This window comes from Lepisma saccharinum, chromosome 17 (assembly GCF_977018435.1).
Source record: "Lepisma saccharinum chromosome 17, izLepSacc3.1, whole genome shotgun sequence".
In the NCBI taxonomy this organism is placed as follows: domain Eukaryota; kingdom Metazoa; phylum Arthropoda; class Insecta; order Zygentoma; family Lepismatidae; genus Lepisma; species Lepisma saccharinum.
The window spans coordinates 41,504,940-41,515,964 of NC_139245.1; positions in this window are offsets into that span (position 1 = coordinate 41,504,940).

Genomic DNA, 11,025 nt, shown 5'->3' on the forward strand with positions numbered 1-11,025 from the left:
ATTTATTCGGTCCAGATACAGAAGACTTTCTCACTGTATATATTGATGACATCGTAATCTTTGATGATTCCATTCAATCCCATTTTGAACATGTTGATTTTGTTTTGCGGAAGTTGCAAGAGGAAGGCTTTACTGTAAAATTGAAGAAATGTTCCTTGGTAAAGGTAGAATTTAAATATTTAGGACATCTTGTTTCTGGACAATATATACGAATAGATCCGCGGAAGGATGTAGCCATTACGAAGTTTCCAAGGCCAAAGAACAAAAAGCATTTACAACAATTTTTGGGTCTCGTAAATTGGAGGCGGAGATTTGTGCGAGATCTTGCTCAAAAGACTGCTAAGTTAGAGGAACTACTGAGTAAAAACAAAAATTGGGAGTGGAACAATGAACATGAGTTAAGCTTCCGAAAGTTGAAAAGGGAGCCTGATACAAATTCCTGCTTTGACCCAGCCAGATTTCTCAAAACCTTTCTGCATTATGTGTGATGCTTCTCTCATAGGTCTGGGAGCCATACTCTTCCAAGGAGTTCTGTCTGTCGCTGCCAAATTAGAAGAAATTGCTATCGTGCAGTACGCCAGTAGAAAATTAAAAACTTCGGAAAAGAATTATACTGTTCAAGAATTAGTGTGTCTTGCTGTTATGTTTGGTATTGAACACTTCAAGGTGTATTTATATGGCACAAAGTTCCTCATTTATACAGACCATAAGAATCTTGTGTGGCTGGAAAACAGCAGAAATTGGAATGCCAGAATTACTAGGTGGGCCTTATAACTGCAGCAGTTCGATTATCGAATCCTTTACATCCAAGGCAAACAAAATCAACTCGCTGATATTCTAAGCCGTTATCCTCCTAGCGCTCCTGAGGAGAAGCTCCTTGATGAATCCACCCTAGTGTTTAATGTCTGGCATATAATGCCTAATAACTTGAATGAAGTTGAACTGGACAAGTGGAGGGAAAGGCAGAATAATGACTCCTGTTGTCAAAAAGTACGGAAGAATCTAAGGGAAAGTACTAAGGATAAGGAAAAATATCTGGAGCATCAGGATTTATTGTTCCGAAGGAACAAAAACTCCCAGCAATTTCATCAAATTGTAGTCCCAGAATCTCTTATTCAAGAAGTTTTGCATGCTTCCGAGCACGACGGAACTGGACATTTTGGATTCACTAAAACCTATAATAAAATAAAGTCCAGATACTTCTGGGGAAATATGAAAAGAAATGTATCTGAATATGTAAGGGAATGTTTAGTTTGTTCGAAGAATAAGCCCGACAGATTGGGTATCGTGAAGGAGAAACTAACAACCACTCAAACGGTTCCGCACGAAGTTCTGTCCGTGGACCTAATCGGAAGGTTACCTAGATCCAGTCGATATCTTTATCTGCTCGCCATGGTGGATGTCAGCAGTAGGTTCCTGATTGCCTACCCACTGCGGACTGCCAGCACAGAAGAAGTTATCAATAAATTGGAGCTGGGATACCTAACACATTTTCTGAAACCAAACTACATCGTGACAGATCGAGGAAGTCAGTTCACTTCGGATAGATGGAAGAAGTTTTTAGAAGGCCATTCCATATCGCCATTGCTTACATCTCCTTACCACCCTGCCAGTAACTTGGTAGAGCGATACAATCAAGAAATTGTTAGATTACTTAGAACATTCTGCAGCAAAAGGCACGGAGACTGGCACAAATACGTAAATAAAGTGTGTTGGATGCTGAACTTTTCGGTATCAGAGGAAACAGGATACGCGCCTGTGGAATTATTTTACAAAAAACCAGTTCCAGCTAATTTGTTAAAACAACTAGAGTGGCCCCTTAACGAGCAAAATGAATCAATTGCTTGGGAAACCAAACTGTTTAGAGCCCAGGAGAGTAACAGGAGGAAAAAGTATAAGCATAAGTTCAAAAATAAGGGCAATGCTTATTCCCTGCATTCTGGTGACCTCGTTCTCAAGCGGAATCGTAAACTCAGCTCCGCCAAAAATAATGTTATAGCTAAATTTTTCGAGTATTTTGTGGGACCGTTTCTAGTATCTGAAACGAAAAACAACGTTGCAACTCTGATGGATCCCTGGACTAAGGAAGTGGTTGGACGAGAGAACTATGATAACCTAAAGAAGATTAGCTGCTCTGATTCCAGAAGGGAAGAATTGTTGCGAAGGTGGAAGAATGACTGTAATTAAGAACTAAAAAGAAAATTTACTCCATTTTCATTTTGTTAATTTTCTTTTTGTTTGTGGGAGGATGCCATGATACGCACCCACTTATTGTATCATTTTAAGTGTTTGATATGTTTAATATGTTAATTGTCTATTATGACGTAATTTGTTTTGTTCAATTGGGTAGTCTGTTATGGTTATGGACTAACCTTAAAACATTTGATTGTGGGTTGTGAGGTGAGATATATTATTATGAATGTTGCTGGATAATGTAAGTGATTTTGGAAATTGCGGGCGGGAGCCTAGGTAACAAATTTCGAAAAGCAGAAATTCCAGTTTAATATATAGACCAAGGTGGTCGTAATAGGGTAAGAGTATATTTCAACACTGCTCGGGAGGCGAATAACTTTGTTAAAAACGAAGAATTTCAATCTCATCTTTCTATTAAGGCTCGCATACCCCAATCCTTAATTCAACGAGAAGGTTTAATATATGGTATAGAATTCGACGTCAGTGAGGAAGACGTAGTGGATGGCAGTCAATCATACATTCCTATCATTAGTGCAAAACGAATGAAGAAAAAGATTTGGAAAAGTGATGGATCGTTTCAGCTACGAAATACTAAACTAGTGTGTTTGACATTCCAAGGTAGACATCTCCCAGAAAAAGTAGCCATAAATAGCAGCATATATGAAGTAACACCCCGACAGAAAACAGTCATTCAATGTAGAAACTGTTTCAGATTAGCTCACACGGCCAACCAATGTCGTTCACAGTCTAAATGCGCTACCTGTGGAGCAATTAAACACGGAGATTCATGTAATCTCCCTGCCAAGTGTTCGAATTGCCAGGGGTCCCATTCAGCCCTTGATAAAAATTGCCCAATGTAGCACAAAGAGCGTCAAATCCAGGAACGTATGGCTCTAAATAATTTATCATACCGTGAAGCTAAACAAATGATAGAAGGGACTTATATTCCACAACCTAGCATAGAGGAAATTTTGAAGCCCACAATTAATTTTAAAGAGTTTCCACCTATTCAACAATATTCCAGATCACCACCCACTGACTTAAAAAATAAAAGCTCACAAGAACAATCATCTACTAACACAAAAACCATTACAACTGTGGAGCCCATTTTCAATAATATAGGAAGACAACAATTTTCTTTGGAACACGACACAGTGGACCCAAAAGTAATTCCACATCCAGACATAGTTGAGATACCTAATATTGCACACAAAAAAAACAATGAACCTACAAAGCACAAAAGAAAATATCATAACAAGGCGAGACATATGGTTCCCAATAATCCAGATCACATAACATCAAAAGCAGAAAGCTCCTCAACGGAGTCTGATATTACTCCTTCCTCATCTATAGGGAAAAATATCTTCCCTTCTGCTAATTCTACGAACAGTCGGCGTTCTGAATGGTCGACAAAAAACATTGATCAACCTCCCCCATCTATCGATAATATTCACGAAGTCTACACCTCACTTCTCAAAACAATACCACTCCTATGGTCAACTCTAGTTGAACTCAAAGAGTTACATCAACAAAAACAGCTTTTACAACATATCAATGAACTATCCATAAATCTATTAAATGTGTTACAAAACCTTACTTTCAAACAGAACAAGTAGGATACACATAGCAGAAGATGTTTCTCATTCAATGGAATATTATTAGCTTTTCTACACGAAAATTGGACTTAATGAAATTAATAACGGAATGTCATCCTTTAATTCTTTGCTTACAGGAAACTAAGGGTAGACAGTACGAAACATACAAAATTGTTCATTATAATTGTTTAGGCCCACCCTATTCTGAAAATGAACGAGGTATTAGCATATATGTCCACGAATCAATATCATATCAGGAAATTCAGATATCCAAACACCATAAACTCTTCCGCGATTATAAAGTAGAAGCACGTGCTATCTATCCAAATCTTCATAGAGGGGAAAAAAATAACAATAATCAATATTTATATCCCATCAAATTACAATTCTCAGAATATAAAACCGTCAGATTTAGAAGCATTGACAAAAAATACCCCTAGCCCATACATCATTGTTGGAGATTTTAATGGTCATCATAACATTTGGGGCTCACAATCATCAGACAGACTTGGGTCCAGCATTGCCGACTGGATAGAAAACAACTCATTTATTGTTCGAATGATGGATCGCCCACCCACGTCCCACGCAACGGAAATAATCCCTCATCAATAGACCTCACTATAATATCAGAATCATTATTACCAAAATTTCAGTGGACCACAGCGGAAGAAATGTATGGTAGTGATCATTATCCCATTTATATTCATTCACATTTTATATCCTCACAACCAATTCAACATATCATATTTCCCATAAATCGCTGGAAAATTAATAATATATCATGGGAATCATATACAATTTTAATAGATTCTTATATACTTAAAGAACAAATAAATTCCTCTCAATCGGTTTCATACTATACACTACTCCAATATATCACAGAAGTTTTAGACATTCTCAGTTCACGAAAAAGAGTAAATTTTTCACGACTAATTTTTCCAAAAATTCATTGGTGGACTTCGGAATGTGAGACAGCAAAAGCCAACCGAAAAAGGAGTGAGAAGCATTTTGCTTCATATCCTACCCTTGAAAATCGAATATTATGGAAAAAATCAATAGCACAAAGAAAAAAAATATTTCTACAAGCAAAACGTGAAGCGTGGATTAAATATTGCAATTCAATAGACATGCAGGAATCATCCCGAAATGTGTGGCATAAATTTAATTCCTTACGTAAACCATGCCCACCTCGTAGAAAACCTATAGATAATAGTTGGCAAGACCAATTTTTAATGCTTTTGGCTCCACCATCAGTACACCTTCCATATAAAAAAATAGAGGAAAATATTTCTAACTTTTCACTTGAATTCCCTCCCATTTCTACAGAGGAATTAAAAAACATAATTAATAATATTAAACCCACTGCACCAGGTTTAGATGGAATACCATACCAAGCCATAAAATATCTACCTAAAGCAGGTTTAGATATTCTTGTATCTTTTTACAATAACATATTCCGTACCGGTATAGTACCGAGGGAGTGGAAAGATTATATAGTTCTCCCAGTTTTAAAAGCAAATAAATCACCACATTGTGCTACATCTTACAGACCCATAATGTTAATTTCAGTTTTGGAAAAAATATTCGAACGAACGATATACCTCAGAATTACCTGGACACTAGAACGTCAACGTTTCTTTTATCCTACTCAACTTGGCTTTAGAATCAATTATGGCAGTCAAGATGCAATAGCTATCCTAAGCACTGCAATTCAAAATAGCAAAATTAGTCGTTCACACTGTTATAGTCTTTTTATAGATGTGGAAAAAGCATATGATTCTATCAATTTACATATGCTTTGTAACAAATTAGAAAATCTTTTCATTCATCCTCAATTATCGTTAATCATATGGAACCTATATTCCAATAGAAAGATATATGGATGGTTCTCAGAAACAATTAGTGACCCTCGTTTCACTAGCATAGGAATTCCTCAAGGTGCACCTTTAAGTCCTTTATTATTTAATATTTACACAAATGAAATTCACTCCTTACCTCTTTATCCGTTCCAGTTAGTACAATACGCAGATGATTTCTGTTTTTACTGTAATACAGATGATGCAACCCAAGGTATAATTAAAACACAGAGATTAATTAACACCATTAGAGAATGGTTTCATAATGCAGGATTAACCCTTAGTGAAAATAAATCCAAAATCATTTGCTTTAATAACAAACGCACAGATAGTTATCCCAATAATATTTTACAAATTTCTGACATCCCAGTGACAGATTCTCACAAATATTTAGGTGTACATTTTGATAGACGTTTTACATGGAATATACACATTTTATATTTATTAAACAAAGGTCAAAAGTTTTTAAACATAATTCGTAGCATGACAACAACAAAATGGGGAGGCCACCCAAAAATTTTACTTCTCTTTTATAGAAATTGCTTTCGCTCATTTTTCGACTATGCAGCTTTCAGCTACGGGGGAGCAAAATCCAATCTACTCGACAAAATAGATATATTACAAAGAAAAGCATTGAGAATTTGTCTAGGTCTTATGCAATCAAGCCCCAATGTAAGTGTTTATATGGAGAGTAAAGAGACTTCTTTGAGTCACAGGCGGATTCAATTAACAATAAAATTCCTCCTTAAATCATGGGAAAATCATCCTCATCCATTTAATAAATTGTTTGAAATACAAAAACAATGGGCTGAAGCCGATGTAATAAATCCTCATACCACCTCATATTTCCTTGTATACTGTCATTACTTATTTCCAGAACTTCGATCTAATACTTTCACTCTCTTACATCCTTTGATCTATCAACTAGATATTCCATTATATACTCAATGTTCAATCCACTTCAGAGATCTAGGTTTACATGCATTGTACAGAGAAAAATGGCCAATGCATGTAATGATTTACACCGATGGTTCTAAGAATAACAATAGTGTAGGATGTGCCTATTACATCCCAGAGAAAAACATTTATCAACAATTTAGATTACCTATAGATTCATATATTTTTACTGCGGAAAGTTACGCCCTATACAAAGCCTTACAATATGGAATAGCGGAAGACTTTAAAAAAATTCTTCTCCTTACAGATTCGCTGAGTGTTCTTCAAGCATTATCTACATCCTATCCCAAATTATGTCACCAATCATATCTTATTATTTTAATTATTCAACAAATTCAACTTGCTTTCAAAAGAAACATTGACATACAATTCAGTTATGTCAAAGCACATGATATTAATGTAGGAAATGATAGAGTGGACATATACGCTAAACAGGCCAGAGATTTACAACTCATAAGTTTCAATAGGTTAATGTATACTGATTTATTACCACGAGTAAAAATCAAACTTATGGAACAATGGAATGAATGGTGCAAAGATCAATTTAAGTTTGTGGGCAACACATATAGATGGATTGCAGAATTTAAATCTAAAGTCCCTTGGTTCAATTCATACACACTCCCACGGCAAGTCATAGTTTTTATTAATAGATTAAGAACAGGACACGTACGTACACCAGCACATTTAGCAAAAATAAAAATTAAAACTCAAGAAAATTGTAAATGTGGCAATAATAATCCTGATGCTCAACATTTAATTCTAGAATGTCCAATCTATTCAGATCAACAAATCATACTCTACAAAGGTTTTCAACGTTTAAAAATTCCATTTCCAATATCACTATCATCCATTTTAACAGATTTATCCCCTTCATTAATATGGATGCTGTATGCATATTCTCGAAAATGTAGACTTGAAATATAAAGTGATTTTTAAGAAACAGCAAAATGGACAAAAAAAGTGAATTATTTATAATAATTGTTATATATTTGTGATTCCGATTAATTTGTGAGACTAACTGCCAACTTTAGAAGAAAACATTAAAAGAAATAAAAAAAAAACAATAACGATGTCCAAAGTCGACAAGATAATGCTGACAGGGACAAAAAAAGAAGAAGAAGAAGAATTTGGAAATGTGAATGTGTTAATTTGTGTAGTGAAGAAGTATTATGATCTTAATACAATTTTGTTTCTAATAAGGAGTTTAATTGCGAGTGCAAGTGTAATATATTAACATTAACTGACATCTAAATGTGTTTTTGGTGTGCGAGAGTTAGCAAGGTTTACGTTAACATATCCTTATTTGATTTCCCACTACCTGAGGGCTTCAAAGTAGGCTGATAAGTCTCAGACTCGCCGTTGAGGAATAAACGTAAGTTGATCCATTGAGAATAATCCGGGGAACGTAACAATATTTACACGCTTTTTTTCATCTCCTGTACATGTTGACAAAGTTTTGTATGCTAAATGAAATAAACTTCATGCAATAGCGATTAGGAGCGCGATAACTTGCAACTTTCTGTATTATAACATACACAAATGAGTTTTCTGAACTTCAAACAAACTTCAATAATCATTCTCAATATTCTCGTTGGCTTCCTATCCTTCTGTGTAACTTATAAATAGCATTAAGTTACAAAATCGAACCTTTTCCCTTTGAGATGATTTATTTAACATATGCCCTTTTACTTAAACGAAGCAAAATACAGAATACGAAGACATGCTAGGAGGCATGTCTAACTTTATGGAAATAATTTTTATATAAAGAGAGAGCAGAATACATAAATAAATAATCTCTCAGGAACTGACGGAACACCAAAAAAAGACAGCTCTGGGTTCCTCTTCTGACAGTTTGTACAATAAAAATCTGCACAATAAGCTATGTTGTTTTATTTATTTTCTTGTTGTTCTATCCTTATAGTTAGTTAGTGCACGTCCATCACAGATCATATGGAACGATGTTACGTCACAGGTTTCGTCATGTAGAAGTAGTGACTTTAAAAGTACGATTTTTCTTATACATGTTTAAAAAGGAAAAAGCATTTAATAAAATACAAAATCACGTTCAATTGATTATTATTGATTAATAGAGACTTAAACTAAATTTTTAATGAGAAAATTAGGATTTGGCATCGATGGTCGCGCCGACTGGTGGCGACTTCGTTCATGCACAGACAAATGGATTCTGAAATTTACCTTGTTCGGCTCTTTGCCGCCGGTGCAAGGGGCCTGAATACACTTATTGATTTGGAGATTTATTATGAAGCTATCCGAACTGAATTGCTGCTCCAAAATGTGTTGTGTAGAAGTAACCAGTGTGGAATGATGACTGAGCGCATCAGTATTGAGATGGTTGAAGCTGAACGTAGACAACTCATCGGATATTGTGCTCCGTGAGGTTGAACTGGACGTTCCAGTTTACAACATTTGTATCTTTTTGTAGAGCTTATGGAACGAGGAAGTTTTTTCCGTAATTTTTACGCTAAGTGTGTTACCATTTTTTTAGTAATCCTCTTCGATTTAAACGATAATTTCCAAATTTCTTCATGATGTGTGCTCCAATGACTGTTTCTTTCTGTGGGTATGGGAATTTTGGGCATGACTTTTTTCCCAGTAGTCACTCATTCGTCAGCTGTTAGCAACATGTCGATTAAGTGCTCAGGGAGCAGTAGTTTTTTCACAATTAGTAGTTTTTTGGTCGCAAGTCGGAATATTTCACGAAAATTTACAAACTGCAATAACTCGAAACCCATTCATTTCCAACCCCCGGTGCATAGGATCAAATTTGTTACAATTGTGCTCTAGTATTACCCCTTTCCTGGAATAGGTCGAATTACCAAGCACCCTATATACAGTATGTAACATTGTTATTCGTACACACAGAATATCCGAGGAAAAATGTCATATCTACTAGTAAATATAATCATTTTCATATGTACCTGGAAATTAATGTTAATGAAGGTTTCACCAACAAATGTCAATAAAAATACATGTTCAAAGTGTATAAACAGAGCATATAATTTGTGTGAAAAGAGAAAAACACGCTGTTTCATGCAACATTGTTATTCGTACAGGCAAGAGTTTCAATCTTCCTCGCATAAAGCACCACCGCTATTCGGGTGATTTCGTACAGTTTGCAACTTCGTAACAAGTTTGAACATGTAGGCGCGCTCCCCGTCGGAATGCTGGCGTAGGTATTGTTGTAGGCCTATCGTCTATCTATCAGTGTGTACGAAATGGGCAAGGTGAAGGAACTTAGTTCCGATCTGAAGGATGTTATTATAAGTTTGGCCCTTAGAGGTTATTCGTTAAGAAAAATTGGACAAACAGTCAATAAATCACACTCCACAATTCAATACATAGTAAATAAATTTAGAGAGGAAGGTTCAACACAGAATGTGCCGAGAAAACCAAAAGAGAGACGGTTGAATAAACGTGATGAACGCTTTATTTTAAAAAGAGTGCGAGAAAACCCCCAACTAAGTGTTCCTCAGTTACGACCGTTAGTAGAAAATGTTGCTGGCAAGACGATGTCCGATCAAACTGTCCGACGTGTCTTGTGGAAGCATGGATATCATGGCAGAATACCACGAAAGAGGACGTATGTAAATAAGGTGAATCGCAAGAATAGATTTTCATTCGCGAAAGAGCACATACCCAAGGACCAGGAATTTTGGGATAGTGTCATATGGTCAGACGAGTTCAAGATTAATATATACGGGTGAGATGGGATAAATAGGGTCTGGAGAAAATCAAATAAAGACAATGATCACATTAACACAGATCCAACAGTTAAACACGGTGGTGGGCCATTAATGATTTGGGGCTGTGTGTCGTCCAAAGGTGTTGGTACCATTCAGTTTATTGATGGTATCATGGATGCATATGTCTATTTGGACATATTGAAGAACAATGTAAAGCAGAGTGCCCAAAAAATGGACATGCAGCCTATCTACAGATTCCAACAAGACGATGACAGTAAGCATAAGGCTTGAGTTAACATGAATTGGCTAATATGGAATGTGCCCAAACTACTACAAACACCAGCTCAAAGTCCAGATTGAATCCCATTGAGCATTTATGGGCAATTTTGAAGAGGCGAGTCCATAAAGCAGGCGTCAAGTACAAACAAGAGTTGAAAACTCCTGTGCAAGCCGAGTGGAATAAAATAAGCTCTGAGACATGTCGGAAAGTGGTTAATTCTATGAAGAACAGGTGTCAAGCAGTAATTAAAGCCAAAGGATAGGCATCAAACTATTAGAACTGTCAGTCAATTTGCTCTGAATATACTTTTTTCTTTTATATTATTAAGTGTACGAATAGAAAAGGTGTACAAAAAATGGCATGTTTCTCTTTGTTTCATTTAATTTATTATTGTCATTGGTTATACAGAATTTGGGTAAGATTTTATGTTCCTAATGATA